This window comes from Miniopterus natalensis, chromosome 4, assembly GCF_054644295.1.
Source record: "Miniopterus natalensis isolate mMinNat1 chromosome 4, mMinNat1.hap1, whole genome shotgun sequence".
NCBI classification, from domain to species: domain Eukaryota; kingdom Metazoa; phylum Chordata; class Mammalia; order Chiroptera; family Miniopteridae; genus Miniopterus; species Miniopterus natalensis.
In genome coordinates, this window is record NC_142084.1 from 9,183,945 (window position 1) to 9,192,829 (window position 8,885).

At 50.1% G+C, this 8,885-nt stretch overlaps 1 pseudogene; it reads left to right on the top strand.

Moving 5' to 3' along the window:
• Positions 1-212: 212 nt before the first annotated feature.
• LOC107540631 (transmembrane emp24 domain-containing protein 10 pseudogene) lies at positions 213-4,767 on the top strand (annotated as a pseudogene).
• The last annotated feature ends 4,118 nt before the right edge of the window (positions 4,768-8,885 follow it).

Here is an 8,885-nt window from a genome sequence, read left to right on the forward strand (position 1 = left end):
GAATAAATCTCTCTCAGTCTCTCCTTTTCTCTCTCTTATCTTACTCTCCTTTCTGGGCTCTCCTGTCAGGATTTAGCCCCTCAGGCCTCTCCTCCGACTCAGCTGCTCCCTGCATGCCTCGTTGTCCTGCTCTTTCCTCTTACTGTTCAGTTGCTCCGGAATGCTGCCTGCACTCTCTGTCCCTGCTCCTCACCGTCTGCACCCCAGCCTCCATGCCCACTGCTGAGATGCCCGCTGGCCTCCTGAACGCTGGCTTCACTTGTGTACCCCTGGCCTCACCTGTCCTCTCTGCTGCCCCATCTCCTCTCCGGGGAAGCCCCTATGCCTGAACTATCCTTTCCTGCTTTCCTTGGTGGTAAAATAGACGTGGGTAAGACTTACCATTCTAACCATTTTAAGTATACGGCTCAGTGGCATTAAGCACATTGACACTGTTGTGCAGCTATCACCGCCATCCATCTCCAGGACTTTCTCATCTTCCTGAACTGACACGGTCCCCATTAAACACTAACTCCCCATCCCCCCCCAGCCCCTGGCTCCCGCTATCTACTTTCTGTCTCTATTGATCTTACTCTAGGGGCCTCACACTGTGAGTGAAATCACACAATATTGTCCTTTGTGTCTGCTTTACTTCACTGAGAATAATATCCCTAAGGTTCATCTACATTGTAGCCAGTGTCAGAATTTCCTTTCTTTAAAAATAAAAAAGTTTTTATTGATTTTTAAATAGAGAGGAAGGGAGAGGGAGAGAGAGATAGAAACATCAATGATGAGAGAGATGAGAGAGTCATTGATCGGCTGCCTCCTGCACGCCCCCTACTGGGGGTCGAGCCCGCCGCCAGGGCAATGTGACCTGACCGGGAAATGAACTGGTGACCTTTTGGTGCATGGGTCAACGCTCAGCCACTGAGCCACATCAGCCGGGCGGAATTTCCTTCCTTTTAAAAAATGAATAATATTCCGTCTTATGGATGGACAACACTGTATTCATTCAAGTGTTGATGGACACTTGGGTGGTTGTCGCCTCTTGCCTATTGTGAATAGTGCTGCTATGAACATAGGTGTGCAAATATCTGTTCAAGTCTCTGATTTCAGTCCTTTTGGGTGTATACTCCCAGAGAGCTTTAAGCCCAGACATGAGCAGATCTGTTCAGCTTTCAGAGATGGCTTTTTCTTCAGATTGTAGTTGCTATTACCACAGTGGCCACCAGAGAACAGTGCTTTCCCAGGACTCCTCTGGCCAAGCTAAGACCATAGGTCAAAACCAGAAAACCAGGCCAGGGATGGACACCCTGTGGCCTAGGGGCCAGGCCATGGCCTGAGTTAGTGAGGGACACGGGTGTGAGACACAGGAAGCCATTAGGTTTTAATAGAGGTGTGGTTGAGTGAAATATATCTGTGTTGCAGAAAGAAATGAAATAATTTTCAGATGGGCTAAAGATAAAATGTAAAGAAAACAAAACTAATAAAAATTGTGGAAGGAATTTACAAGGCTATTTTTACAACAAAGGGTTGCAAACCTTTTTAAAAAGAAAACCCAAAACCAAAAAACTAAGACAGGAACCCCAGAAGTCATGAATGAAAAGGCAGAAATAACTGATAATATATAAAGTAACAAAAATTTTAAGAAAATAATATTATAAACAAAACCAATAAGTAAAAATCATTTTTTTGGTCTGAGAAGGTTAATACTTTCATATATAGGGTGTCCCAAAAAATGTATACACACTTTAACAGCTGATAACTCAATTTTCACTTCTTTTCAGGTTTAACTGATTTGAAATAATGCGTGAAGCCAGACTAGCTTTGAACAAAGTAAATTTATCCTAAAGTGCTACTAGACTTTTTTTATGGGGATACATAAAAGATAAAGTTTATGGTACAAAACTGGCAACAGTCGATGAATTGAGAGCCCACAAATACCGCACGAAATGATTCCTGATGTTTGCGATTCCATTGCTTCGAGTTAGCAGCAGTGACCGAACCGGAACGGTCATCAGTTTGAAAACAGGCATTGACAAAAAAAAATTATTCATTTCTGTAGAGTCTTTCAAATTTTGAAAATGAGCTGTATGTTCATAAACATTGACTTTATAATCATGCAAATTGTGTATACATTTTGGGGGGACACCCTGTATAAAGAGTTTCCACACATTGAGAAGAAAAAGACTAAAACATAAATAGAAAATTGAGAAAGGATATGAACAGGCACATCTCAGAACCAAGAACAAATGAACGTATGAAAATATATCCTAGGAGCCCAGAGAGTGTGAATTTCAGTAATAAAGAGCTGTGATTTCACACCCAAGAGGGTGGCAACAGCAGCAACGAGAGAGTGACAGCACATAAATCACCATCTTATCGTAGCTGAAATTGTAGTAAATCAGAAAATATGTGAAATTTTGCAAGTTTAACTTGTCCATGATTTCTAATATTTTAAAAAATTGAACAGAAATTTTCAAGCAGTGATCGTAAAATATGTAAAACCCCCCAAACAGGGCTAAGAAACCTATAAAGGCCATACGTCTGGCGCGGTAGAGGCCTGGGCGGTGGACGGTGTCCTGCCCCACGTCTGGCTTGACTGGCCCGCAAGCCCAGCGTCGCCCTTGCCAGTTAGCGTGGCTACTTTTGCTCCTGCTCGGTTCGGTCCTCGCCATCTCCTTCCACCTGCCCTTTAACTCCCGCAGGTGTCTCCGCGGGGACATGCACAAGGATCTGCTGGTGACGGGCGTACCTGAGGTCACCCACCACCCTGGGGGTGCTGGTGGCCTGCTCGCCCACCTCGAGATCACAGATTCTGCTGCCCATATTCTGTACTAGGAGGGTGCAACCAAGGAGGAACTTGCCTTCGCCACTGAAGATTATCACATGGCCGAAAGTGTGTTTTGAGAGCAAGGGAACAGGGTGGACACCTGACCACCTTGCGATCCTAGACGTGAAGCATGGGGTGCAGGTGAAAAATTATGAAGAGCCTGCAAGAGTTGAGGATCTCAAACCTTTAGAAGCGGAGCTATGATGCCTAGAAGACCTCTCAGAATCTGTCATTAATGATTTTGCCTACACGAAGCAGTGAGAAGAGCTGCGTGATATATTTTCTTTTTTTTTAAAAGAGAGGGAGAAGAGAGAGATAGAAACATCAATGATGAGAGAATCATTGATCTAGCCTGCAACCCGGGCATGTGCCCTGACCGGGAATCGAACCCCGATCGCCTGGCTCCTAGGTCGATGCTCAACCGCTGAGCCACACCCGGCCGGGCAAGCTGTGTGATATTAAAGAGTCACAAACACTCGGGCCTGCACTTCAGCATCTTTTCAATGCTGTCTCACTGGAGGAGCCACTAGTCTTCCACCTGCATTGCTGCTTCAAGGCCAAGAAGTTGATCGAGTTATAAGGCCCACCCTCTTCCCACCTGGCGTCTCAGTCACCAGGGCGTCACTGGGATGTGCCTGGCCTCTGGCATCCCACCAACAGCACCGTCAGGCATCTTGGAAGTTTCCTGCCAGAACTGACCTGTCTTAGCCTGAAAGGATGTGGGTTACCAACTACACCCAGCAAGTTGAAGAGGGGCTTCTTTTTAACTTGATGGGCTTTGGACTGGTAACAATAGGACTATTATTAGAGTCACCAATGACAAAAAATAGGGGTTGCCTAGATAATGCCAAAGCCACCGTTTGTACCCGGTCGCCATGTCACCTGTTTGAACCATGTTTCTTGCCTTCTCCCACTTGCTCACCAGCTTGGGCCTCCCCTTGAGTTCCTTTACCAAGATTACCAAGATTTGCAGCATGTGGAACTTGTTTCATTCTGACTGTCCTTTTTGGATTTCCACCTGCAAACACCCTTAACATTATCTTAACCCTTAGCTGAAAGGTTCGGGCAGCTTCTAATTTTATGTCCCTTAAAAGGGCGACAAACGTTGACACCTCATAGAAATGAGCTTCGAACTATAGTTAACTCTTAAAGAAAATGTCATTTTAAAGAGTTAAAATATTTGTGCTCAACTGCTGGAAAAAAGAGGGAAGGTGGGGGTGCGTGGAGGGGGAGAGATTAACCAAAGAACTTATATGTGTATATTCATAACCCATGGACACAGACGATGGTGCGCAGAAGGCCTGGGGTGTGTGTGGGGGTGTGTGGGGTAAGAACGGACAATGGGGAAAAGAGAACATCTATAATACTCTCAACAATAAAGATAAATGAAAAAAAAGGCGATAACACCTCCTGGTGACAGGGATGCAGAGAAAGGGTACTGGTGCACATGGCCGTATAATCCGAATCTCTTCCTCTCATGAGTGTAGACCACGAACAGTTACAGCTGAGGCCACCTGTCAGCAGCCCCAGCTCCCTGTCATCTTATTTCAGAGGGAAGCTCACTTCGTCTGGCTTGGGTGTCACTTCCCATCCCGTTTCCTGTAAGATTGGAGGAGGAAGGTACCCAGTAGGGTTTCATTTTCCCAGTATGGGGCCCCCCCCTTTCTTTCAATGTTTAAACAATGAGGTAAGATTTATATAGAGTAAAATTCAACCCTTTTGCATACAGCTCTATGAATTCTGACCAATCCGTACAGTCATGTAGTTACCACCACAGCCAAGATGTAGAACAATTCCCTTGCCTAGACCCCAAATTCCCTCGTGCCCCTTTGAAGGCACCCCCTACTCCCGAAATCCCTGACTTTTCCCCTGGCCCTATACCTTTGTCTTTTCCAGAATGTGATATAAGTGGAACTGCAGTTCCGTTAGAGTCCGACATCTTCCACTTCGCATGAAGCACTGTCCATGCTGCCGGGTCAGTGAGTCCCTTCCCCGCTGCGTAGTGTCCCGTTGCGGGGGAGACCACTGTTTGTTTGTCCACTTGCCCACTGAGTGTCGTTTAGCTTGTATCTGGTTGTTGGCGATGATAAATAACGCCACTATAAACATTTGTGAGGAGGTTTCTGTGTGCACACACGTTTTCATTTCTCTCGGGAGAATGCCTAGGAATGGCATTGCTGGGTCACATGGTAAGTACCATGTTAAACTTTATAAGAAACGTTTAAACTGTCTTCCAAGATGGCGTGAAAAATGCACCATTTTGCATTCACACCAGCCACAGTTGTCAGCACTTAGTGTTGTCACCTTCTAGTTTTAGCCATTCTCATTGTGTAGTGGTGTCTCCCTATGTTAGGGTCCCTGTATAACACCAGAAAACTTGGATGTTTGCCTCTAAGTCTTTAATACTCCTAAATGGGGAATGGAAGGGACAGGGCCTGCGGGAGCTAAGAGTGCGGGGGCCAGGGCTCACCGCAGCCTGCCAATCACTTGCTGTGAGCCCCGTGTGGGCATAGCCCCACCTGTCTGTGCTGCAGTTCCTTCTTCAGTAACATTGCCATGTCACAGGTTTAGATGAGACAATGCAGGTGGGGGCCCGGAACAGGGTTTGGCACCACAGCAGCAGCCAGGCCTTTGTGCAGCTTCTTCTGACAACAGCTTTCCAGCTTCAGGGCTTTTGCACTTGCAGCTCCCTTTGTTGGAATAATGTTCAGGTCTCCTTTCAACTGCATAACTCTGTGTGTGTGTGTGTGTGTGTGTGTGTGTAGGCAAAAAGCTTAGTTCATTAATGCCTTTAATCCACTTGCATTTCAAAAACAAAAATGACACCTGCCCACATTACAAAAACTAGACTTACAAATATGCAGGAGACATTATTTATTCTGTCAAGAGAGGGTCCCCAGCACACCTGAAGACTCAGGGTTGCCAGATAAAAAATATTTTTATTTGCTAATTGTGGCAATTAGATAACAGAGACCCTCCTCAGGGACCTTTTGTGATAATGTCTGAGACCCTGGGGCTGGTTTCCCAAGTTCAGAGAGAAACATGGGGTTTGGGGAGACTGGAGCCCTTCTCCTGCTCACTCCTTGCTGAGAACCACCCGTCCCCCTGCTGTGGGACTGCCAGAGAAACCATAGGGGAATTCAGGGGTTTCAACAAGGAAAACCACATCTTAATATAACCCAAGAACCCAGTGTTCCCACAACAAGATGCCCAGAGAAGCACGGTGTTGCTTTCTCATATTTCCGATTGTAAGACATGCCCCCAAGTGGCTCCCGCCCAGGCCTGGTTGTGGATCATTAAAGTGGGGTCTTCACTCTGAGCACTTGTTATGGGGCTTATTTCAGCTCATTTCCTCTTCACGGCTCTCCTGGGAGGCAGGTCCCATTGGCCCTATTTTGTAGATGAAGAAGCTGAGGCTCGGGGAAATGAGACCTGTGACAAACTGTCCCCCCAGGGGCCGTGGTGCACAGACATCCTTAGAGCATCTGCCTAGTTAAGGGCACATCGAGGGGGACAGCCTCTGGGCAGCTGTGTTTACCACTGTAGAGGGGGCCACCGCGCACCCGCATTGCCAGCCCTGCCCTCTCTGCTGGTGACATGGACTCACATGGCTGGTGAAGTGGACAGCCTCTTCCTGCCGCTGCCCCCACAGGAAACAGCAGGGGACACAGCGCGGCGCCCTGCGGTTCCCTTCCCATCACCGCGCTCTCCAGTTCCGGTCTGCAGCCTTCCCGGAAAACACTGAGCCACTGCTGTCCCTCACCAGCGCCTCACCCCCCGGCCCCCAGTCCCGCAGCATTTCCTTCTGGCCAACACTCCCTCTCGAGGTTTGTCTGGGGTGGGCCAGGGGTCATGCCCGCTGCCAGGTGGGGTACACAGAGGCTGGGAGAGATGTTTCCAAGCCTTGCCTTCTAATGAGCAGGGTCGCCAGCAGTGAGAGGTAGTGAGTGCCCTGACCCCAGGGTCATCCAAGCCCCCTGCGAGGGAGAGTTAGGCTTTCAACTTTTAGACCCTATTCTAATTGAGGGGATCACCTGGCTCCCCTGTCATCATGAGCCAGGAAGGACCACTGGTAAGTGCCTGGTAGCCTCCCAGCCCCCTCAACTGTGGAACAGCAGGGTGCCCCCTGCTTGTCACAATCGGATGACACCCGCCTTCCCACACAGGACATCACATGCTACCTGCTGAGCATGTGTTTTGGACCAGGCTCTGTGCCAGGTGTGGGAGGCCTTGCAGAGCTCAGGGCAGTAAGTACAAAGCAATATGGCATCGGTGTCATGGGAGCCCAGGTGAACTTGGACTTGGGAGTCCAAGAAGGCTTCCTCAGGAAATGGTGCCCGGTAGACACCTAAAGAACGGTCAGGCTGGGGGACGCTGGGATAGCACAGGGCCACCGCGGGGATCAAAGGTGGTTCCCCTGCAGCAAGGAGAGCCATGAGGGGGAGAGGCCATAATGAAGGAAGCTAGAGACAGAGGCTGTTGAGTGCTGGGTCTGAGGACATGGGTTTGGAAAGAGTTTTAGGTTTTGTTCCAAGAGCAGTGGGGAGCTATGGGAGGCGCTGTGCAGCGGGTGGTGGCAGCAAGCTCTGGGCTTTGTTTTAGAAGGATCCTTCTGGCTGGATGTGGGGAGGGGGAATGGCTACAGGGTATAATCCTGGAGGCCAGGAGGCTGTTGGGGGATGTTGTTACCTGGGAAAGAGGGTAGTGGCTTAACCCAGGCGCAGGAGGGAAAGAAGTGGGTGGCTTTGAAGTGGATTCAGGAGGCAGAAGGAGCTGGGTTTTGTGTAGACTTGAAGGGCAGGGAGTGAGGGTGCCTCCTGGCTCTCAGCCCGGTTCCCTAGTGGGCAGGCCCCGAGGAAGGCTCGGGCCAGCATTTTGAACACACAACGCCAATTCCTACCAGTTCCTGGGTGTAGAGTCCCTGCCTGTTCCCTGCCATTTGTCCATTTGTATTTCCCGTGTCTGGAATTTTCCAGCAGTCCCTCTGGCCACCATGGGATAGGGCTGGGAAGAAGGTCCCCCAACCCAGCAGCCGACCCAAAGACAGCTGACACCCTGGGCTGATGCTCTTCCTTTTCCTTGGGGGGGTGTCAGGGAACTGGGAACCCCAGAGGGAGGGCAGGGCACCTCGGCCATGGGGACCTCTCTTCCTGTGCCCTCATGGACTCGGAGGTCAGGAAGCCCAGGTTTGTGGTGGGGGCTTGAGGACGTGTGTTTGGGTCACCTGGACACCTGTATGTGTGTTGCTCCGGGCACAGGCCTGCCCCTGAGTGTTCCTTCATTCTTCGGTTTGATGACACTGGAACTGCAGTGACAGTGTCGGCTGTTGGAAGTCCCCAGCCTGCACCTCCCACGGCTGGCCCCTGCTCCTCAGTTCAGCCTCTGCTCCAACAGCGCCTGCTCCGGGATGCTCTCTCCCTCTGCCCTGTCCCCACCCACCGGCCCTGTGGCAATCTTTGAACACATGTGTCCCCTGGGCTCTTTGCCTCATGCCAGGCTGTGTTGGCAGGTGGCTGAGTGGAGGCATTGTCCGTGGGCTCCTGCATCCCCCAGCTCCCCAGCTCCCAGCAGGGCCCGCGTCTACATGGGGTGCTCAGTGGACATTCACGGACATGAAGCAGAGACCTGGGGACCGTGGCCTGAAAATGAGGATGTGGGTACATGTCTTTGTGTGTGTGCCTGAGGCTGTGTACGCGTGCATGCCCACACCAGTCCCCACGTGTCCCGAGCACATCTCTGCATGCCTTTGCACACAGGCACCTGTGCACACATGTACCTGTGCACAGCTGCCTGATGGACACACACTCATACCTGAGCTTGCCCACACGATGTGTTGGAGCATGTCTGCGAGTGTCGGGCATCAGGTGCGCCCGAGCATGTCCGTGTGTATTCTTGTCTATATGCCTGCTAGTGTGCAAATGTGAGCTGAGCATGTCTGTGCATGTGCCCACACAAACATGTGTGTTTCCAACATGCCTGCAGGTGTACCCACATGGGTGTGTCCAAGCCTGAACCAGGGCTCTCCTTACCCCCAGCACTGCCTGATTTCAGGCCCAGAGAACAGCCTGGCCCC